Source organism: Octodon degus, unplaced genomic scaffold (genome assembly GCF_000260255.1).
Source record: "Octodon degus isolate 3935 unplaced genomic scaffold, OctDeg1.0 scaffold00052, whole genome shotgun sequence".
NCBI lineage: Eukaryota > Metazoa > Chordata > Mammalia > Rodentia > Octodontidae > Octodon > Octodon degus.
Window position 1 is genome coordinate 2476515 of NW_004524628.1, and position 19503 is coordinate 2496017.

The 19503-nt window shown below is 47.5% G+C and overlaps 1 long non-coding RNA gene across 1 annotated transcript in view; it reads left to right on the forward strand.

The window, feature by feature from the left end:
• Positions 1-19503, forward strand: part of LOC111817225 — a 111384-nt gene that overhangs the window by 77111 nt on the left and 14770 nt on the right. The window contains exon 3 of the long non-coding RNA XR_002821474.1: positions 11429-11587. This is a non-coding gene — a long non-coding RNA (uncharacterized LOC111817225). The remainder of the gene's footprint in view (positions 1-11428; positions 11588-19503) is intronic.

Here is a 19503-nt window from a genome sequence, read left to right on the forward strand (position 1 = left end):
GATCATGAGACTCACGCCCAGTTCATGCCCCCCATGCTCTATGATTGAAATCACTGCTTCCTTGGCAACAGCCATCACCCAAGTGCAGCATCACTTGGTACTTTACTTGCTGAGCCTGTAGCAGCTCCCACTCTGATCAGGATGTTTCTGGTATGTGCTGGTCCATGTGACCGAGAAGCCACCACTGGCCTCCAGCTTACAGCCTTCTGCTCTTCTCTATTTGCCCAGACAGGTCTGGGCACTGCCGCGTGCACTCTGACTGTGTGCAGCCTTGCTGTTGGGACCCATCAGGGCAGTACCAACCCAGCACAGCTACAGGAAGCCGGTGGGTTGGGGTGAGGAGACTGAGCCCCTTGGAGCAAGGTGGGCAGGCAGGCAGGCAGGAAGGCTGCTGTTCCCAACGGACCCCCACCACTTTCTTCTTGAGGATGCTGGGGAGGTGCTCCGAGCTGGGAGCCATGGAGGTTATTTCCCAACAAGGCAGAAGTCTGAGCTGATGTGACTCCTCATGGCCTAACCGGTCCACTCGGTTCCTCTTGAGCTTCCTGCTTTTTCTCCTGCAGACTGCACTCGCTTCCCATGCTGGCGGCCACATAGCACGTAGCTCACAGCAGCACAAATGTCCTCTTCTGCAGCTCAAACCCAGATGCCTGAAATCAGTGTGACCAGGGCCAAGCCCAGCTGCCTGTGGACTCCCAGGCAGGACCGATTTCTTTGTTCCACCTTCTCAAAGCTGCCTGCAGTGCTTGGCTTGTGACCTCTTCCTCTATTTTCAAGCACATCGCTCCAGGATCTGCTTCCCTTGCCACAAGTCTTTCCTCCTTTGATGTTCTTGCCTCCTTCTGAGGGCCTAATGACTAGAAGACCACGTTTAAGGCATCTGCAGATTCTGCAGGCCACTCAGCTCAAGATCTTCAACTTAACCATATCTGCAAAGTCACTCTTGTCATATAAAGTAACACCCTTAGATCCCAGAGATTTGTAGATGTTCTGAGGGTCTGTTATTTAGCTTTGCACAGAAAGTCACAGTAAAGACTCCTGGCCACCCTCCTCGAATGCTGAATGGTCTTTGGAGAAGCCTAGGAACAAAAAGGCAGTTGTACCTTGCCAGGCAAGCCCAGGGTCTTCAGGGCCACTCACGTCGGCTGCTGTCCCTGCAGCATCTGGATTCCTCTGGGATGGTCTCCCTCTGTTGCACAGTACCTCAAGGGACAGTGGACCCAAATTCCAGCTGGCGTGGAGTAGTGGAGTTCATCTTCTCTCCTGGCATAGTCAAGGTAGGCATGCCACCGAGCTCTGTCCCTGGGGTAATGTTCTTCGAGGTGGGACAGCCTCCTGGTTCAGCCTGGCAGTGATCCTGCCCCCTTGTTCTTACTCCCTGACCGTTTTTGCTATTCCTATTCTCTGGCTCTTGGGCATGCCAGTTCCCTACCCTGAAGATACAGCCTGCCCAAGCTTTTGAAGAACTGCAGCTCGTCATGGCATGCAGACCCTCATGGGAGCTGACGGACTGTGTCACTCTTGCGCTCCAGATCCCAGCAAGCCGGACTGCCTGCCTGTGGTGCGATGGAGGGCTTGAGGATGCCTCGTAGTGCCACCTTCAAGTGGGCTGGTATCTGGGTAACCTGCTCGTGGCATCAAGTCCTGAATTTTATGACTGCATGGGGGGGGGATGGGAAAGCAATGAAGGATGGAGTTGATTTCCTTGTATTCTGTACCATTTTCCTATCATACAATTGTAGGGTCTTGTCTTCTGAAAGATGGCAGTGTTATGGTCAGAGTTCTGTACTTGCTCTGGCAAGCTCCATTTACAGAGCAATTTGAAAGCATACATAGGTCATAAAAATGGGTTCAAGGCTTGGTAGCAGCAGCAGACCACAGCCGTGGTGAGCTCTGGTAGGGATTTGGTTTGTGTCGCATCTCAAGATGGTGCATATTTGTCTAACGAGTGACCAAATGAATGCTGTGGACCACGGCATCCTTCTTGCAGGGGGAACCAGTGGGGCTACATAAAGCATCCACTGACCTTCAGAGATAGACCTTCGCCATGCAGCTGAAGACCCGTCTCTATTCCTTTCTTTGTATGACTATGATTTACCCAATGGAGGTTCACATAGGCCAAAAACTAAAAGGCAAATCCCTACACTTGGCTTTTCCTGCAGGGTGAGAGCTCAGAGGACTGAAACGAATGAGAGTCCATAGAACGTTCAAGCATTTTGTTCTGCTTTTTCCTTTTGGGTGCTGGGATGGGATGGAAGGCCAAGTTCAAGACTTGGGGTTTTGTACTCTGATACAGACAAAACCAGCCACAAGTAAAAGGCCTTCTCTACCATCAGAGTGAGCACCTAAGTACACTCACAGACAGCACAAGTGTTCAGGAAGCTTTCTGAACCCTGGGTCCCTGTGGGAAGCAGTCTAGTGTCATCGGGTAGAGTCACCAGGACAGGCCACAGCAGAGACAGTGTCACTAAAATCCAACAAAACATAGGGCAGGTGGATGCTGCCAATGAGGGTTTGTTGATATTGAGATCAGCAATCCTGGGAACTGAGGAGAGTAGGCAGGCTCAGATCACGGTAACAAACGCTCCGGAACAGAAGTTCCAGGATGGGAGGCCCTGCATTGGGCATCGCAGAGGTCTCCACCTCCAGTTCTGGACCCTCGGGCAGGACACCAGCCTTTCTGGCCCACACAGGACAGAGAGAAACCCCGAGACACGCAGCTTTTAGTGCTGAAGCAACAACAGCCCTGGGAAAACTGGGGCTCCCACCGCCTGTGGGGTCCTCTGGCTCTGCTGTGATCTCACTGCCTCTCATCCTGAGTATGATGGCCCTTCCTGCACTGAAGGAAGGAGGAGAGGTTATGGAGGGGAGGATCCACCTGCTATTCCTTTGTGAGGCAGAGTATGGCGCTGTGGAATGGAAAGCAAACATTTGAAACCTCTAGGACTTCACAATAGAAAGATTTTTAAGATTTTATTTTAGTATGTGACAAAAAGGAAACATTGTTTCTCAGAGCTGGTACTCAGTCAGTGTGGAAAAATGCTCTTTTTTCAGAGGAAAAATTACACTGAAGTTAGTTGAAGTACAAAGGGAGAGCAGTTTTCTCAAGCTCAGAGGGCTGGGTCAAGGCTGCTGGGGCAGTTTTTAAAGCCCAGAGACAGATCTGGGTGCCGTGCAGCACCAAACATTGTGGTGGGGACCTTGAAGTCTCATCTCTCCTGATTTCTGCTCACAAGTGGCTTCTCTCATGGTCCATCTCGAATATTCAACTCACCTAGAAATACAGGAGCAGGCCAGCAGCAGGTACGAGGTGCCAAGAGCCCAAATTTCACTTTGTATATTATAGATGCGGCTGCCCACCTTGTTTTCAAGGCCCCCTCTTGTTAGTGTTTCCATCTCTGTGTTTTTAATGCTTAGAGTCTTAAAGGTCTAAGTTTCTGATGCTGTCCGAGATTTACCATCTTAGGGGTCAAGAGAAGTGGAAGAAAGGGCTTCGTGGCCCTGGGTGGTGCAGCCTCTCACCTTGCTGTGTCTGCTGGTTAGGTGTCTGTGGCTGAGGTCAATCTTGGCCTGATCAAATGACAGGCACAGCGCTAAAGTCTGCGACAACTGGTGGGCACCCCCTGATTGGCTACAAGTAGTTCATTGTATGGTTGTGCCCACGTTTGTTTACATAGCCACCTGCTGATAGCTATTGGACAATTTCCAATTTGGGAACATCACGAATAAGGTTGTTAGGAACATGCTCAACTCATTTTGTGGACAAGTGTTTTTATTTCTTTGGGGAAAATATCTAGGCGAAGTATTGCTAGGTTAGGTTATAAGTGTATGTTTAATTTATGAGTAACAGCCAGTGTTCTCAAGTAATTGTATGCTGCTGCCAACAAGGTATGTGGCACCCACTTTCTCTTCGTCCTTGCCGACATCTGGTGTGGCCAGTCTATAATGCTGGTCATCCTAGTGCCTAGAAAATAGCATCCCACTGTGACTTTAATTAGCATTTCCCTAATTACTCACTACATTGTATACTTTTGCATATACTTATTGACCATTTGTAAAGTGTTCTAGTCCTGTGCCTACATCTAAGTTGGACTATTGATCTTCTAAGGATTTATACAAATTTTATATAGTCTAAATATAAATAAATATATATATATATATATATTAGAAATTGAACTCAGGACCTCATACTTGCCAGGCAGGTGCTGTCCACTGAACTATATCCCCAGTCCTACCAGATAAATATATTGTGAAATTTTCACCCAGTCTGTAGCTTGACTCTTTTTGCATTTTCTTTTTTTCCTTAAGAGAAGAATTTGATAAAAATCAATTTATTATTTAAAAAATGTTTATAATTAATGTTTGGGTGTGTTTTGGCTTTTGTTTTTGCAGTACAGGGGATTGAACCAGTACCTTGTGCTTGCCACACAGGCGCTTATGCCACTGAGCTATCTCCCCGGCCCTGATTAATGTTTTCCATGTACTGAGAAAACTGCCTGAACTACCCCAAATTGCAAAGATCTTTGATTTCTTCCACTTGTTTTTGGCTTTCACGGCTGATTTGTGCTACTCAGTTTTTATTTGGTAATTTCATGTCTTGTGATTATTGGCTTCTAGGACCAGGGTGGGCAGAGAAAATGGGCAAGAGATAGGAACTATCTTTTGAATTGATTAGAGAAGAACCAAAATAGTAATTTTATATTTGCTCTCCCGTCTGCCATTTCTGGCATCCTCTTCCCAGGCTGAAGGCTCAAGTTCCCACCCGGTATCCTTTCTCTTCAACCTGAACAGCATCTTCTCATATTTCATGGTGGTGAATTCACTTGGTTTTATTTAGCTGCAAGTGGCTCCATTTCTATCTTTAAAAAAAAAAAAGTATAGTTTATTGTACATAAAATTTCAATATTTATCATTCCATCACCGCTGGCCTCATTGGTCTGATAAAAAGACAGCTTAATTCTTCATTTGCCCCGAGTATGAGATGTGTCATTTTTTTCCTCTGGCTGCTTAAGACTTTTTTCTTTCTCTTTATTTTCAACATTTTGACTAAGATGTGCTCTCTGCAAGTGTGTGTGTGTGTGTGTGTGTGTGTGTGTGTGTGTGTGTGTTTCACCTTCTTTGGGAATGATTGTAATCCTGGAGTTTATAAATTAATACTTCTCTCTCTCTCTCTCTCTTTTTTTTGGCAGAACCAGGGATTGAACTCAGGCCCTTGCACTTGCCAGGGAAGTGCTTATTCCACTGAGCCATCTGCCAACCCCTATAAATTAATACTTCTTATCAAATTTAAGACATTTAGAAGTGTGTACTTTCATTTTTTTGGCCCATTCTTTCTCTTCCAATTGCACATATGTTAACTGTAATATTGTGATATTGTGCCGAACACCACTATTTTGCCATTTTAAATATCTTTATCCATTAATATTCTTAAGATTGGATCATTTCTATTGTTCTTTAGTTCTCTTTTACTCTTCCTCAACCTGTTAGGGATATCCATCAAATTTTTTCATTTCACTTTCAGTTCTATAACTTTGGTTCTTGTAAAAATTATTTCTGGGCTGGGGAGATGGCTCAGTAGAATAAGAGCTTCCCTGGCAAGCACAAGGGCCTGAGTTCAACCCCTGGTTCCGCCCAAAAAAAAAATTTCTGTTGCTCACCTACAATTTTAATCTGTTTACTCACTGTGGCAATGTATTTTTTTTTAAGTCCTTCAGCATAATTGTAATTGTCACTCACAAGGTCCTGTCTGCTGATTTGAGCATACAGTATACTTTGCTTTTTTGTAGACTGAATAATGTTGTTTTCCCTTGGTTAAGAATCACTTTTTATTTTATTTTATTTTATTTTTTAAGAATCACTTTTTATTTTCATTAGGGATCATTTTTTTTCCATTTGCTTGCATGTCCATAAATTTTTATTGCCTGATATTTTTTCATAGGTGTTGTGGTTAGGTCCAGGGTGTCCCCCCAAAGCCTCGTGTGGATAGTGACTGGATCGCAAGGACTCTCGAGCAAACATGCTATTAGGAGATGGGGCCTGGCTGGAGGGGTGCAGGGTGCACCCCCATCCCCAGCTCCTTCCTCCCTGTTTCTTGGCTGCTATGAAGGATGGGGCGTCCTCTGCCCAGGACGTCCACTGGGCATTTCTGCCCTGGAGCCAAGCACAGGGAGTGAGTCACAACAAACCTCTTTTCCTTTGATTTGTGGGTGTTTGGTTTTTTGTCCCAGCAGTGAGAAAGTGACTAAGATGATCAATGATAGTTTTAGAGATTCTAGATTGTATGTTGTTTTGACAGTATCGGACTGTTAATTATGGAATATCACCTTGAAGTCATAGAAGCTTGGTTTTCTATACTCGAGGGAGTTTTGTTTAACAGTTTTCCTAACCTAGGGAGGGGAAATTTTTAATCCTGGGGTCTTAATCTCTGCTTCTACGTATGCCACTCCCATGGATTACCATCTTATGCCCAGGGTGTCTACAGAGCTCTCTTGGATGAACTGAACTGGCAGGATTCCGACTCTAATTTCTGTCTCTCAATCAGTGAGCTGGAGTTGAAATCTTCACACAGCTTCTAAAAGTTTTAGCTCTTTCCATGACTTCCCTCTTCATTTTTGGCCACTCTTGCACCTCAGACCTCTGTCCTCTGACACCGTCAGCAATAAGCCAGCAACTGTCTACCTGCAAACTGGGAAGAACCCTCCAAGGAAAGCAGCCCGGTCACGGCTCTTCCCCAGTGCAGTTCCTTCTTTCAAAGGTCAAATTCCAGTTTCTGTCTGCTCTCAGTTAATCTTATTTTTGCATTTTGTTCACTGTTCACAAATCTTATACGCAGGAGTATTGAACCAGTAGGAGCCACTTCCTAATACCGAATTGGAAATTCTACACCCAGGTTAAGGTTTTTAGATGTACTGCAGAAATTGCCCTCCATACATATCACAGCAGCAGGGCACAGTGGAGCACGGCTGTCATCCCAGCGCTCAGGAAGCTGAAGCCGGAGGATCACTGTGACTTCAAGACCAGCCTGGGCTGCAAAGGAGCTCAAGGCCAGACTGAACTGCATAGTGAGATCCTGTCTAAAAAAGACAAAAACAAGGACCAGTGAGCTAGCTCAGTGGACTAAGTGCCTGCTTAGGCAAGCGCAGGGACTGAGGTTTGAGGCACGGCACCACGTGCTGTGCGGGCCCGACCCCTGGGTGTGATGAGCTGGCCACTGACTAGGTGTGGTGGCGCACGCCTGTAATCCCAGCACTGGGGAGGCTGAAACAGGAAGATCTCTATGAGTCTGAGCTGCATAGTGAGACCCTGTACCAAATACACTTAAAAAAAGGGAAAATAGCTCATATCATAGCAAATTACATTCTCACAGAGTAGAAGGGGACTCTCCATATGCTTCAAGTTTGGCAGCCAGAATTTCTCAGCTTGGATATCATCGGATGCCAGAAACTTAGAGAACACCCTGCACATAGTACCTCTTAGCTCAAGAGCCTGGATCCCTAAAGGAGTCATGGAAGTAGTTCAGGGCTTTCAGGACAGTTTCTGTACACTGTCAGCTCTATGGCCAAATATAAAATGTACAGCTCCCCATAACTCAAACCTTACATGCCATTGCTGTTGATTGGAATTTCCTATTTTTTTTGCAGAGATACTGGCTTTTTTCTTGCTCCTGAGGAGCATTGTTTAGTAGTGCACTTCCTGGTCAATGCATACAGGCCAAATGCATTACCACTGATCAGCCAAATGTGGCCGTTAGGACAGAGACAAGTTGGTCAGTGGCATTCTGGGAGCTACTGGGCATTTCAAGCAGTCATGGCTGTTTCTGGTGAATTTGGACTTTGTCCATGGTTCTGTCTTTGACATAAGAACTGCTATGGCTTTAGCTGCCTTATTTATTGAGGCTCAGCGAGATGAAAGGGCTGCCTGGGGTCACATGGGCTGAGACCCACGGATCATGTCTTGTCCTGAGCCCAGCTGTACACTGCAACCGCAGGAGTGATGCTGAGATCTACCATGTGTCTTGGGAGGAAGCAGGAGTGGGTAACCTGAGAAACAGGCCTTTGTGAGAGGCCTCTGGGGAGAAGGTGAACGGTCGGGGGGAATGGCCATAGTCCTGTGGGGTGCCTGCAAGCCCTTCTCACTAACTCACCCAGGGAGAGGGAGCTACTTGGATGGCGCTCAGATGCGTCACATCTGACCGGTTTCCCTGTCTGGGTCTGCAGTATGCATGTGTGTGGATTCGCTTCAGCTCCTACTGGATTTCTGAAAGGCAGCACCTCCCTGGCTTCTGTAGTCTCCTGGCAGTGGATGGAGAGGGCAAACACACGCTGCCTCCCTCCTTTCCATCTCCAGTGTCACAAAAATGCTCCATATTCCTTAGTATAAGTTTGTAGCAGCAACCTGAGTTTTATTTACCATTTCTTCTAGAAACTCAAGGTCCTATTAGGGCAACAATTATGAAACCATGGAGAATTCCATCACAGCCTGAGTGCATCAGAGGATGTGTACGAGCCTTTACTTACCTCCCCTGCACAGGCTTGGTACATTTTGGTGCTTGTGTAAGCAAGTATGTGTGTATGTGTGTGTACATATACGTGAGTGTATGGGGTTGTATTGTGAATTTGTACGTGAAAAGGTTGAGGGCCTGTAGTTGTAGGGGAGGTTGAGTGTGTGAGGTTGCATGAATGAATGTGTGAGGTTGAGTGTGTGTGAGATTGTGTGTCTGTGAGGTTGTGTGTGCAAATGTGGGAGGGTGCACGTGTGTGTGGGGTAACTGGGGCTAGTGTGTGTGAGGATACATGTGCAAATGTGAGGCTGCGTGTGTGTGTGTGTGTGTGTGTGTGTGCTTGTAGGAAAGCGGGTGTGTGGGTCGGCTGTGTGTGTCCTCTCTCTCCTCTGGGCCAATTCATTGCTGATTGTGCTCGCTGAGGACAGACCAGCTGGAAGGGCCTAAGGGCAGGACCCTGCTGGCTAGTCTCTGTCAGTCTCCAAAACCTGTCCCTGGGAGCCCAGCCCTGGGTTCCGATTTGCAGAGACCCGTGCGGAGCTGGGATGACACCCAATCTTGTCCAGGTGGAGGACCTGTAGGCGCAAAGGGGCAAGGCATCTGCTCCTGGGGTGGTGAAGCTCCAGGCTCCCAGGGAGCCCAGGGCTCTGCCCGCACCCTCCAGGAGCAAACCTTGCTGCCTGTTGGCATCCGTCTGTGCCAGCCCTGGGGCAGGAGGAAGACCCCAGGGTCCACACCCTGGCCCTGCAGCCACACTAAGGCCTAAAAGGATCCTGGGAATGGTGCTGCGGCCAGTGGGGACAGTAGCAGAGACTGATGGCTGCAGGGCAGCGGGAAAGGCTTCCCAGAGGATGGAATGGGGCTGTGGGTGTTGGGTTCCGGCCACCTTTGATGAGAGGCCCAGGGCATGGACAGGGGAGGCTGAGAGGCTGCTCTATCCACCGCAAGCCTGTGAGCTCTGTCAATCCTTCTCTTTGCCTGGGGCCCGTTCTGCTGTGAGGGCACAAAGCAGGGAGCAGGCAGTGGAGGTCCCCTGCAGGCTGGGCTGAGAAACCCCAGAGTTGCTTCTTGCCAATCAGATGGGGCTGCTCTTCATTCAGTCTTGTGGGGTTCAGCAGAGGAGGAAGTTCCCAGCAGGGGGCTTTGGGGCCCAGGCTCCATCTGATCATCCCTCTCTCCCTTCTCTGTTGTCTTCTTGATTGATCTGAGACAGCCTTCACTTCTGCCTGCCTCTGCCTTGTCCTTGCCATCTGTACACTTGGAGGAATTCCGTGTAGTGAGAACCACGCCACGGGACCCGTGGTCTTCAGATGCGTCCATTTGGACCTGAGGGTGTGGACCGGATTTCCTATGCTTTCATCAGAGCTCTTCAGTTAAAAGATGTGAGAATTTAAAGGCACTGGACATAGAGAAATGTCGGGGAACTCTGCCGCCACCCTACCTGACTTAGTCCCCACCGCAGCGCATGCGAGCTGTGTGACCTTAGGTAGGCTGTTACCTAAGCTCCCCGGCCTCGGTTTCTTCTTCTGTTAAACACAGGAGTATCCGTCTCAATGTTATTAGTATTATATTAGGTATCACATACAACATTCTTAAGCAGCGCCTGGCCGGCAGACATCACTGTCAGTGGCATCCGTGGTTGCTTTCATATGTATTATGTTTGTTTGGTTTTTTTCTTCATTTTGTCCACGGCGCGGTTCAGTTTCTAAGTGAGAACCTAATCTGTTTATTGGGAGGATGTGGAGGAGGGGGAATCTACCTCCTCACCCAGTCCTGGCCCCCACACACCCTGCCTCTTTGCTCTGCTTGCCGGAGACAGAAGATGCATGTCACTGCGCCTGGGTAGGGGGGTGAGGTCCAGGGCAGCTGTGTTTCCTTGGCCGCATTTGGGGCCTTGTATTGTCTTCCAACTTGCAAGGCATCTCTATAATTATTTTTCATCATGGCTAACAATGGCACTTATTGTTACAAGTACTTTTTGAAAGTATATATATATATATAATATATATATTTTTATATTATATATAATATATATATATATATTAAAAAAGCTTAAGCACAAGCCCAATGCCCTGTTCCAAGGCCAGTTTCTGTCCACAGAGAGCCATGTTCACTGCCTCAGACACGGGCATTTAGCCTGGATGAAGCTGATTCCAGAGTCCGTATGCTTCCAGTCTCGAGCACTTCATGAAGGCCAGCTCAGCAGCATCTCCAAACGGGCTTGTTTTTACAGAAATTTCCTTTCCTACAAATCTGGGTAGGGTTTGTTTCTCATAGTCCCTGAAAATTGTCAGCTTTCTAAGAAGAAGGAAGTACGGAATCCCTTTTCTCCTGTACAGATTCTTTGGTATGAGCCGAGAAGCAGTGTGGGCCCAGGGTTGCGGGGCTTGTCTGCTGGGGTTTTGGTCCGACTCTGAGCTCCCCCGCCCCAGCTGTGGTCTCCTCCAATAGTGGAAAAAGAGGGCTCACCTGGGCATCTCCAGTCTCTTTCTGTTCCTGAGAGTCTATCTAGTGACCTGTGCTGTGGTGACACTTATGGGGGCAAGGTGTGCTGGTAAGCTCAAGCCATGCTGGAAGTGAGGGGCAAGTAAGCCCCGTGGAGCCCACATCCAACAGGAGGCAGCTGGGGCATCGGTCTTGCCTGTGTTGCCCCCAATGGAGCTTCCCTGACCCCAGTGGCAAGGACCCAATAAGCCTGTGGGGCGTAACCCTGTGGCCCAGGCGGTGCCCGAGGACAGCGCAGGAGGCCACCTGGGCACCTCCCCACCTCTGGCTCTGCCGGACTCCTGGTTGATGGTCCTCTATTCCCAAACCAGGGACTCTGAGTCCTGGGATGACACAGGTCATCTCTTTGAGGGATTAGGATAGCTATTTTCATTTTGACTGAAGCATGTCACTCAAGAGCCCTTGTTATTTCTTTCTAAATAGCCTCTAATGCAACAGGAAGTGGCTCGGCCCAGCCAAGGCAACATTCCCTTCCTGTTTGTCAGCTTCAGTGTGATGACGGTCGCGGCGGTGGTGATCACGTTGCTGGTGATACAACAAAAACAGAAACAGTCGCGGAGACCAGCGCTGCTTCCTTGCCGGGTGAGCTTGTTGTTGCAGACACCTGGGATTTAATCATCTCTCAAGAAGGGGTCCCGAGGTCTAGCCCCCCAAATTACACATAAAGCAGTGACAAGAACGTTGTCCTTTAATGCGCCTAATTCCACAATATGGGATCCAGAACCAGGAGCCACCCCCAACTGGGCTGAACTTGGAAACCAGGGCAGATGTGTTTCTGTGGCCATGGATTTTCCAGGTAGACTATGCTTCCCGGGACAAGCCACGTCTCAGTCACTTTCCTCCTTGCTGATACATAAAACCCAGCACCCCAGAGGAAGGGGAGGCCAGGTTCACTTCGGCTTTTGTTTCAGTCCATAGTCAGCTGGCCCCAAAGCAAGAGAGCAAGGCCGAGGGGCCCGGCGGGGAGAGCTGCTCAGGGCACAGAGGCAGGAAGCACAGTGCAAGGAGGAGCGGGTGTGGAGAGAGCGGCAGCCCCCCCCCCCCCGTGGCCAGACCCCCACCCTCGAATGGCACATTTAGCTGCGAGCTCATCAGTGGACTGATTCAGAGAATAACACAGAGCCAGGTGATGCAAACACCTCCCGCAGCCCTGCCTATGAGTGCATGAGGCTTGGGGCGGCGGCAGGGGGTCCAGCTGTAAGCCGTTGCCACTGGCCACGCCTTACTCCAGTTACTAGTAGAACCTGAGGCCTCAGCACCCTTGCTTCCCTCCATACGCGCATTTTAAAAGTCTAATTTTCTCCCTGGAGCCCCCCAGGATCCTGCTGGGCAGGGCTGCTTTCTGCTAACCCGACCTTTCCCCCAGCACCCTGGCGCTTTTCTGGTCTCCTTTGGTGCTATTCCTCCCTGGCTGTCCCGGTTTCCAAGAGCCAAGTCCTTTGTCCTGGTTTCTTCTTTACAGTCTGTGTTTTTTTTCTTCAAAGATTAAGAAGTAAAAATGTTAGGACAGTAGATTAGCATAGACAGGTAGAAGGGTGCCAATGGCCACTTTTGATCTCCTGGAGATAGGCTGCATTTCCAAAATTTCTATAGTGAACGCGCACTGTGTTTAGAATCAGAGCAGTTTGGTAAAAACCAAGTTGAGCCTGGCAGCTTGGATGCCGGCTCCAGACCTGGCTCACCCCAGACTGGTGAAAGCACTCCCCTCTTCCACTGGCCTGCTGGGGCAGCAAGCCAGCCCCTATGTCCTGCCACTGGACAGATTCATTTCACCCTCTGTGGGCCCAAAGTGGGCGGGACTCTCCTGCATGGAGACCCAACGTCCCCCCAGCTTCCTATACTCGGAGCTCTGGTATTTCTTGTGGGCCTGGGGCTCTCCTGCTGGTGTCCCTACCCACAGCCTCACCCTGTCCAGGGCAGCCACCAAGTCACACAGGGGCCTCAAGGACCTGTCCTGGTCCTCAGAGACCAGCGCCCCAGCCTGGATGGCTCCTCTCACCCTCAGCAGCCAGGGTTGTCTCTACAAAGCACATTTTCTGCGCTGTGTGTTTTTCTTTGTCTGGTAGCTCATAAAGTTCCCCGTCTGCCCTGGGCCTCTTGGTCTTTAATCTCAGCCTCTGTTGGAGCTGTCCCTATTTCTTTTTAATGATACCTCCCCCCCCTTTTTTTAAAATGGAAGTTTCCTATTGAATTTTTATGACAATGTAGAGATGTGGATGGCCGCCAACAAAAACGAAACCTTTATGGAATAGTCGTTTCTCCCCAGGAGCCTCCTCTGTGGCTGCGCCTATACATCCTCGGTGGGAGTAGGGGCCTGGCCCTGGCCCTGGCTGCAGCTCGGCGGGCTGAGTGGCAGGGAGTGGGCCGGTTGTTATTACAGAGTCGTGGCCACTGGGGGAAAGCACTGCAGCTCCACCAGGAGGGTGAGGGGCCTTGCACAGGACGGGAAGCTGGTCCTCCCTGGCTGGGGGCCTCTGCTGTGGTGTCGGCCTCAGGAGCAGCGCCTCCTCGTCCTGTGTGCCCCACACAGAGGAGAAACATGCTGACCACCCCGCAGCCTGCACCCCTGCCTGGGCCTCCAAGTGGCCTGAGACTCCCCTGCTCCGGGGCCTAGTCCCTGCCTTTGAGGCTGCTGGGCCGTGGCACACCTGGCTCAGGCCAGCTGCATGAAATATGGTCCCTGATGCCTGCAGACCTGAGTGTCTCCAAGGGCATTGGGGTCAGGCGGGATTTGTTCATTGACAGCTGGGGCTTGTGAGTCTCACGCCCTGAGTGGGCGCTGGGCATCTCTCAGTGTCTTCTCCCGTGTTGGGCTGCTCATGATGCAGTGCCACAGATCGAGTAAGCTGCACAGAAAAGACATTTATTTTGGCTCATGCTTCTTATTTTGGCTCGACCAGGGTTGAGGAGCCACATCTGGTGACAGCATCTTGCTTGCCGAGTGCCAAGGAGGCGCACGTGGAGAGGGACAGCGAGGTGCGTGTGCGTGTGTGTGTGTGTGCATGTGCACGCGGATATGTTCTTTTCCTTCTTCCTATGAAGCCACCAGGACTCAATCACAGACACGCCTCCCCAGTGGCCCATCTAATCACCTCTCAGACACCCATGCTCTAGACCCCGCAGCCAGATGATGTCTCCACCCTTTTCACACCTCACCACGCCGATTAAATGGCGATGTGTGTATCAGAGGTGACAAGATGTATTGAGACCATAGTGTCCAGTCACAGTTCCATGTCGATAGTGCTCCGGGAGGAGCAAGCAGTGAGTGATTGAGATGATTCCAGTTGTAATGAGGGTGTGGGGTGAACAGGGAAACATGGAAATGAAGGGAGAGGATCTGCTTCAGACAGCATAGGGGAGGTCCCTCAGTAACATGATGCCAGCGCAGGCCAGGATAACAGCATTTCCAGGAGAGGGCAGAGCCCGTGCAAAGTCCCTGAGGTACAAGGAGCTTGCTCAGTTACGAAATAGAAGGTATGTGTGGCTGTGGAGTGGTGAGAGTCCTCGGGAGACACAGGTGGGTCAGTTCCCAGGCCTTGGCAAGCCTTGCTGTTGACAGCTCTTCTTTCAAGTGTCTAATGACGCTCTTTTGACTATCGAGCAAGGAATGCCTCATAGAATCATACTGAAACCAAGATGTCAAGGTCTTGGAGCCAAGGGGAAGCCACCGCCATGCTTCTGCTCTTGGGTGGGGAAGGGAGCAGGAGGTTTGTTGTTTCTTTGGGTTGTTTGGGCTTAGAGCTGTTTCCTCAAGCCGTAAACTCTCATAAAAGCATTTAAGTTCTAAGGGCCACTGAGAAATGATGGTGAATCCTGGCTCCTTGCAGCACCACGCTCCCTGTAGGGGTGGGGCGCTGGAGGGGGGCTTGCCGTGACGTCCCAGGTGCATGTCTCCTCTGTGAGTGCGCCGACCTCCCGCTCAGTGGGAGGGTCACAGGTGGCCCAGTGAGGAAGAAAATGAACAGCATAGCTGCATGGCGGCCTCCTTTCCACGTGTTAGACCCTTAACAGACACAGCTGCCCTGAAAAGTATTTGGACCAGAGACATTGAGTGAGTCACCCAAGGTCATACAGCTACTAAGAGGCAGAGCTGGGGTTTGAACTCGTCCGTCCAACTACAATGCCCTTGCACCTGTCATTCTCTACCACAACACTGCACAATGTCCCTGTGCCAAGGGGGTCTGTGGTCCCCTCTGACAAAAGCTTTCATGGTCCATTTCCAATACCAAGGGCCTCAGCTGGGTGAGGTTGGGGCATCTGGGGCTGAATCTTGTTCCATTAGGGTTCTTTCCCGGCCTTCTGTCTACTGACTCATGGCACCAGACCCACCCGTGAGGTGAGAGGCCCATTCTGGAGCCACAAACCTCTGTGGTGGCCTGCGAGGTCTCAGACACATGCTTACTACTGTTGCAAAAAGCTGGATGCAAAATAATAGGAGAAATCCACAAAGCCATAATTAGTGATTTTGATGGTAAAGGGTAAGGAAAATAAGTGATCTTACTGCCCTTCATGTATGCTCCTCTGTCACGCCTCCCTCCCTTGACAGATCCAGGTTTCTGGCTACGTCAGTTTTCTTCTGTTTGAAGAGATTCTTTGAGATTTCCTGTGAGGAAGGTAGGCAGGCAGTGAACTCCCTTTGGATGAATGCTCTGGGTCAAAAAGCTGTATTAATTAGGTATTAATTCTCTCCAAACTGATGTATAAAATAAACACAATACTGGTTTTTAAAAATCCCTATAGCATTTAGCTTTTGTAGAAATTGACTAACTGTGGGCCGGCCAAATAGCTCTACAGATTAAAGCTCCCGAAAGCAGGCACAGGGGATGGGGGTTCGATCCCCAGGCCTGCCATGCTGGCCCTGCCCCAGGGGCACGCTGAGACGGCAATTGAGACTGGGCATGGTGGTGCACACGGGAGCCTGTAATCTCAGCTCTTAGGAGGCTGTAAACAGTTGGATCACTATAAGTCCAAACTAGTAGTGAGACCCTGAACACCCTGTAGACCCTTCCCTAAAATACAAAAAGAAAAAAGAAAAAGAAATTGACAAACTGATCCAAAAATTCAAAAGAAAGTACAACAGACCTGGAATAGCCGAAATGACTTTGAAAAAGAAGCATGAAATTAGAGGATGGACACTGCCCACTTTGAGATCTTATTAAAAATATATAGAAATAACATAATGCAGTGTTGGCACACATGTGGGCACACTGTTCAGTGACAGCTGCTCTGCAGATGATGGAAAGAGGAGCCACAGGTGAGAACACTTGTAAATCACATATCCTAAATAGACACGAATCTAAGGTATATTTTTAAAAACTCTCAAAATAAAAATTGAGAAAACAACCCAATATAGTTTGAACATATATTTTACCAAATAAAATATATAGATGGAAAATAATGACAACATAGTTACTAATTAGGAGATGCAAATTTAAATAAGGCTGAGGTACCAACACACACCTATTGGAAGTCTAGAATTAAGAATATGGACGATACAAGTGTTGATGAGGACGTGGAGGAACTGGAACTCTTGAAAATTGCTGGTTAGAGTGCAGCACAGTATATCTGCTCTAGAAAGTAGGCAGTTTTTTTTATAAGTTAAATGTACATTTACTATTTTAATCAGCCATTCCACTTGTTTGTGTTTATTCAAAAGAAGCGAAAGTTTATATCTATACAGTGTCATACATGAGTCTTCATAACAGCTTTATTTTAAATGGCTCAGAACTAGAGACAATTCACAGTAGGTGGATGCATAAACAATTGTGGGGGCCAGCCAAATAGCTCAGCAGATTAAAGCACCTGCAAGCAGGTGCAGGGGCCACGGGTTCAATCCTGGGTCTGCCATGCTGGCCCCACCTGTGGGGCATGCTAAGACAGCAATTGAGACTGGGTGGGGTGGCACACACCTGTAATCCCAGCTCTTGGGAGGCTGTGAACAAGCGGATCACTACGAGTCCGATCTTGTAGTGAGACCCTGGACACCCTGTAGACCGTTCCCTAAAATTAAAAATAAAAATAAAAATTGTGGTGGGTTACCTCTGAGTAGCAAGAAGGGAAAAGCTATTGGTAAATGCAAGAATATGGACAGATATGGAATAAGCTATGTTGAATGAAGGAAGCCAAAGAAGACATAAGCAGCGTGACTCCATTTATATAAAACTTCACAAAATTTGAACTAATCTATACTGACACAAAGCAGAATAATGGGATTTTATAATGTTAATTGCATGTATTAGAAAAAAGAAAGATCTAAAATAAGTTATTCAAATCTCCCTGTAAAGGAAACTAGAGAAAGAAGAGGAATTTAGTCCTCAAGCAAGGAGAATAAAGAACAAAAATTAGAGTAGAAAGCAATCATATAAAATAGAAAAATTATATAGAAAGTGAGTGAAACAAAAGCTGGTTCTTTGAAATGATCATTAAAACTGATTCTAGTCATGCCAAGAAAAAAAAGGAGGGCATAATTACCAACATCAGAGTTAGAAGAGGCGTCACCACTATGGGTTATAGGGACATTAATAGCATAATTCAGGCTGGGGAGAGAGCGCTAAGGCATAAGCACATGCCTGGCAAGGACAAGGTGCTGAATTCAATCCCTGGAACCTCAGGCATGCCAGAACCAGGCGTGGTGGTGCATGTCTATAATCCCAGCACTTGGGAGGTTGAGACAGGATCGCTGTGAGTTCAAGACCAGCCTGGGGACTCCAAAAGTGAGCATAAGGCCAGCCCAAACTGTGTAGAGAAACCCTCTCTCCAAAAGAAAGAAAGAAAGAAGCACAATTCAATCATAGTACCATAACCCTATCCTCATAAATGGAACTAACTTTCAAAGAATCAATTCCTTAAAACATACAAACTCTTGGAATTCACATAAGCATAGACACTAACTTTATAATTTATAACTTTTCAAGAAAGAAAGCACTAGGCCCAGGGAATTTCGCAAGTACGTGCAACAAAACATTTAAGGGGAAATAATAACAACTCTCTACAATGCCTTCTAGAAAATAGAGGCAGAGAAAATTCTTCCTAACTCACTCTATGAGGTCAGTTGTCTTAGTCCAACTGGGTTGCAATAGAAAAATATTATGAACTGGGTAGCATGCAGACCACATTTACTTATTCCTCATAGTTCTGAGAAAGTTGAAGATCAACGCATCAGCAGAGCATGGTCCGGTGAGGGCCTAGATCCTGCTTCACAGATGACCACTGTTTTGCTTTCTCCCCAAAGTGGAGGAAGAGGATGGGGTCTCTCTAAGATCTCTTTTGTATGGGCAGAGATTTCCTCGTAGGTCCTACTCGCCCATTGAAACTCTCACCTTGAAATGCCATGACCTTGGGGGGTAGAATGCCAACATGAATTCTGAAGTGACAGACATTAGATCACAGTGCCAAGATTACCCTAATACTAAACCCAGAGAAACACTTTTTAGCACTGAGGATTGAGCCCAGGCCTCACGCATACTAAGTGTTTTACCACTACCTTCCACCTTGGATAAAGGCATTTTAATAAAGGAAAACTACAGACCAATAGCTCTGATCAACATAGATGCAAATACTATGAAAAAATTATTGGTAAATCATACTCGACAATATATAAAATAAATTATGTACTAAAACCAAAAGAAATTTATTATAGTTATCTAAGACTGATTCAAAATTGTGAATCAATTAATGTAATATAACATACTAATGCACTAAAGAAGAAGGGCTGGTGAGATAACTCAGAGGACTAAGCACCTGCTTAGGCAAAGATGGGGACTGGGTTAGATTCCCAGCACCACATGCTGGGCAGGTCCAACTCCTGCCCTCCCCTAGGCATGCTGAGCCAGCCACAGATATCAGACGAGGTGGTACATGTCTGTAATCCCAGCACTGGGGAGGCTGAAGACAGGAGGATCACTATGAGTGTGAGCCATACGGTGAGACCCTGTACCAAATATATTAAAAAAAAAAAAAAAAAAAAAAACCTAAGTAATAAAAGTCATATGATCTTCTCAATTAAGGCAGCACAAATATCCAATTAAATTCAGTATTCATTTCTGGTAAAATATCATAGCAATAGGAATAATGGAGAATTCCTTCACTTTGATAAAAAAAAATTTACAGAACAATTTCACTAACAGTTAATGGTACAAGACTGGACAGTTTCACCCTAAAATAAAAAAGAAGACAAAGAGGTCATGTTTCACTATTTCTATTCAACATCTACTGGAATTCATGACTACAGTTATCAGAGAAGAAACTGAGCTAAAAGAAAGATAAACAGATTGGAAAGAAAAGAATAAAAATGGTTGTTGTTAACAGATGCATGTTTATCTCTGTGGAAAACACCACTCTACAAAATGAAACAAAAAATAACCAAATTCAAGGAACTAATCGGCAAGCAAACCAAGAACACAGATGCAAAGTCAATAGAGTAAGATCAGTTGCTTTCCTATACACAGCAATCAATTAGAATTAATTGTTTGAAATTAATTACTTTGAAATGAAAGTAA